At 40.2% G+C, this 4491-nt stretch overlaps 1 long non-coding RNA gene across 1 annotated transcript; it reads left to right on the top strand.

The window, feature by feature from the left end:
- The first annotated feature begins 2197 nt into the window (after positions 1-2197).
- Positions 2198-3818, top strand: LOC124264256. Its single transcript, XR_006895084.1, has 3 exons — positions 2198-2267; positions 2446-2502; positions 3787-3818. It is a non-coding gene; the product is annotated as an uncharacterized LOC124264256 (long non-coding RNA).
- The last annotated feature ends 673 nt before the right edge of the window (positions 3819-4491 follow it).

Below are 4491 nucleotides of genomic sequence, written 5' to 3'. Positions count from 1 at the left end.
CGCCGTGTTAACGGGACTAATACACAGTTCAGAGGATCATTATCGCTTTGAGATTGAGGAGTTTAGAGACTGGTGCAAAGTGATCATCTGACTATGAATGTTAAGAAAACCAAACTGATGGTTGTAGACTTTAAGTCCCTGGGAACAGTAATACAGTATGTGCGTATTGATAATGAATCTGCTGATGAGTACAGCTATCTCAGAAGTGTTAGAGACTCTAAAACTTACCTCGACTTCAAACACTCAGTGCAATTATACAACAGGCCAGCGAAGAATCTTCCTTTTACGCTAACTTCGAGCTTACAATGTCAGTGTTAATATTTTGTCCTTATTTTACGACCGCTTTATTCAATTTATTTTAACTTTCTGTTTTCATGCATTGTATGCACGTGTGTCTATGGTAAACCAAAACAAATTAAGCAAAAGTGTCCTTTCAGTTAGCAAAATATGCAATGTTAAATTTCATTATCTAAGTGTACTGTGTGAGGAAAGAGTAGCAAAGAAAATTGCATCTGACAGCTATCATTACCGCAACAAGGAGTGGAGTCTCCTCCCCTCCGGCAGACGTTTTAAGCAACGTATTTTTAAAGATTAACATAACCCTGAAGTCTTTTATCCCTTAAGTTCTTAAATGATACATTAAAGTTATGTATTTTTACATTATGTTACTTTTTGGTATCTGTGTAAGATAATAATAATTATTGTCCTCTGCTTGGTACAAATACGTGTATCTTTATCTTAATGGCGTTGTGTAATTTGTGTTAATGTGTATTTACAATGTGTATTTTGCCAAATTTAGGTGTTGCCTACCATGTGATAGAAACCAATTTCTCTTTTAGATAAGATAAAGTAGTATTCTTTTTCAAAAGATCCAAGCAAATCAACAAAATTACTTCACGCTTCTTCATTAGGCTCAGATGTTCTAACGGTCGATCGGTGAATGAGCGCGTTTGTTTTCAAACGAGAGAGTGGCGGTGGGGTAGCCTAGTGGTTAAAGCGTCCGTTCGTCACGCCGAAGACCCTGGTTCTATTCTCCACATGGGCACATTGTGTGAAGCCCATTTCTGGTGTCCCCCGCCGTGATATTGCTGGAATAAGCGGCGTAAAACCATACTCACTCACAATATCGAGTCACGTGATATGCAAATTAACTCCAGAGTGTGGGTTCGCTGAAATGAATAATGAATATGTCATTCACGCTCAGAATAAATGGCAAAGGAATGATAGACAAAGTATATTGTTTGAGATTATGTACTCTCGTTGTTCTGTTTGAATGCAGAGAGCATGAAACAGCTGGAGGAAGACACGGTTGAAAAGGGAGAGGTTGACAGACATGAGAAGCACACCCTAGACGGCACCTGTCGGTGTAGGATATTCATGGATCTTATTAAGGTACTACTACAAATAATAACACTAACAATGATGATGGTGATGATGATGCATGTATGTGGGCAGTTCATCGCATCAAGTGGCTGCTAAGAGCTACTTCCCTTTATCACATGAGAAGGAATGTCCGCTAATGGGTTCTCATTGGTCATGATAAGGTTATTTTAAAACGACAGAGTGGGTTGATTCGATTAAATGTGGTGAAAATGATCCTCCGGTATATATTTTGGGGTTTATCTACCAACTTATCTTCATAGACTGAGTCGACTTTACACTCGCATCTGATGTTTATAGGTTAATATCCGGGTTAGAATTGGTCTTCAGCAACCCATGCTTGTAAGGGCGACTAACGGATTCGGGTGATCAGGCTCGCTGACTTGTTTGACACATGTCGTCTTATCCCAATTGCGTAGATCGATGTTCATGCTGTTGATTCACTCGATTGTCTGGTCCAGACTATATTATTTGCAGGCCGGCGCCATATAGCTGGAATATTGCTGAGTGCGACTTAAAACTAAACTCACTCACTTATATGTTAAAGCTTCCCACTCTTTCCATATAAGTAGCACTTAACGTCAGTTGCTTTTATTGTAGTTGTGTAGGTATATATATTTCATTGTTATCTGCATAGTTCAATTCAATTATTTTAATTTCATGTGTTTTATGGTATTATAGATGGTTTTTGTAGACGTCAAATACGATTTTAAATTGGATTTCACTTAGAAGCATAATCACTCACTCACTCACTCACCAATAGGAACAAGACCGACAGGACAAGCTTGACCAGCTCCATATCGACATGATTCAAGCCAACCATGACGTGATGACGTCTCTCGCACGTGACGCCAATTACTACAGGAAAAAATATGAAGAACTGAGAGGTTAATAATTTATGCTTCGTGAAATGTTTCAGCACAAATATATAACGCAACAGTCATGTAAAAATATGGACTTTAATAATACTATTAGTAATATATAATCATGTTTTGTGATAATGAAATAAGATGCTTTGAGTGCAAAATTCAATTCATAAATTCGTTACTGATGTTATCTTTTCAGAGGACCGCAACAAGGCCTTACAATGGGAGGACGCTACACAGAAAAGCATTCTAAGATGTAGGTACCTGTATATGTTCATGATTCGGGCATATATATACCAAATATTTCCCCATCCTATTTCGGTCACTCAGTGGGCACTGGCGATCAAACCTTTTAAGGCATCGGGATAATAATTGCTCATAATAGTGGCCTTATACGATTCATATATTATTGAGGGTTCGGGTCACCATTTGAAGCTTTTGTTTGCTCCAAATTAATAACTAAACCGTAAGTAATACAGAACCTTTCTAATACATCAATACCCTTCTTGGGTTCCCTTGTACTATCGACCGCCTCCGTGGTGTAGTGGTTAGAGCGTCCGCCCGGAGAGCGGAAGGTCGCGAGGTTCGATCCCCGACCGCGCCATACCAAAAGTCGTTAAAAATATGGTACTTGTTGGTCCTTGCCTGGTGCTCGGCATTAATGGGTACAACAAGGACTGGTCGGCTTGGAGTCAGTATAATGTGTCTGAGTTGGGTATTCATGCTTCACTGCGGCATGGTATCTCAGTGGGCTAGCACTATAAAACCAGCTTAAGTCTTGGCTAGTACAAGCAGCCGCACATACACATTACACACGCATGCACGTCGTCATATGAGCGAAATATTCTCAAGCACGACGTTTAATCCAATTTCACCTCACCTCATCACCTTGTACTATCTGCAACTAAAACGCCTTCGCTCGTAAACAATGAAAGAAATAACTGTATGATATTCTGATGAAGTTGTTTTATTAGACAATGGTTCTCTTCTGCTGCGAAAGCTGATTCATTAACAATAACCAAATAAAGGATAGGACACCCTGAACCTTGACATATGAATCTATAGACTGGACAGCACTTAACTAATACTGAGTGAAATATTCATTTGTGTTTTATAGTTTATTTTATAGTTTTTAATAACTCGTGACAGTGAGAACTCATGTACCTCTGTAGTTAAACGGACAATTTATGTTTACTCGCATATATACTGGAACAATAACTGTCAGAGACCAGGAAGTAAGCGTGATGAAACAACCTAATGAATATCATAGTGAGGTAGGGAACCAAGGTAAATTAGCATACTTGCAAAAATCTGAAATGAGAAGATCATTACTTGACGATTTTCCACATTTGAAAAAATACAATTTAGAATGCACTTCTTCTTGTGATTGGCGATAGTATTGAGATAGTCCACACTAAAGCAACACACATCATTGATATCAATTCCAGCCATGTCTGAATGTCTAGAATATTGACATCATCGACCACTGAAAAGTAAAATACATATTTCATATTGAACAACCACATCACTATTGTTGTAGGTCCGTCTATAGCATTTGATCACGAGACAGGCCACAAGGACATCACTATCACGGAAGAGGGCGCTCTTCTGAACCAGACAACCAAGGATCCGGCGATCCGCCATGACAGGGAATTGTCAAATGTTACCGGCGCCGTGGGCAACAGATGTTTCTTCAAAACCGACATCGGCTTTTTGGTGTGAAAGCTGACGTGCAAATAGTCCGCACGGCTAAGATTGAGAAAGCTCGTCTCTACGACATCTTTGACGTCTACATCGGCGAACAGGGCGTCATCGACCAACTCCGAGACCCTGGCGTCCTGTATCAACACAACATGTTCGGCGTCAACGTCTGGTACAGCAACATGCGTGAGCAGGTCATCATCGACATCCTGAGCAGCACAAAACATCTGGATAGATACACTCTTCCCAAGAAAGTCAAACATGGCGGCCACATTCAGATCGAACTTGGCTTCCTAGTGGACATGCAAAGAGCAACAATTCATGTTCTGGATTCTCAGACTCGGAAGTTGATAGGCTCGGCGAGAGAGCTGAACACAACCAAACCAATGTGGCCCGCCGTTCAGATTCACCACTGCTACTATGAACCACAGTATTTTGACACACGTATAACATTTTCTCGCGTCTTTGAAGGCCTCAAATCAGACAATGGATTCAGGAAGTATTTGATGTCGTTGGTCAAAGGGCGCGACAATGAACTCACTCA

This window comes from Haliotis rubra, unplaced genomic scaffold, assembly GCF_003918875.1.
Source record: "Haliotis rubra isolate DU_JTF1 unplaced genomic scaffold, ASM391887v1 Scf917, whole genome shotgun sequence".
Classification (NCBI taxonomy): domain Eukaryota; kingdom Metazoa; phylum Mollusca; class Gastropoda; order Lepetellida; family Haliotidae; genus Haliotis; species Haliotis rubra.
This window is presented reverse-complemented; position numbering and strand designations above follow the sequence as displayed.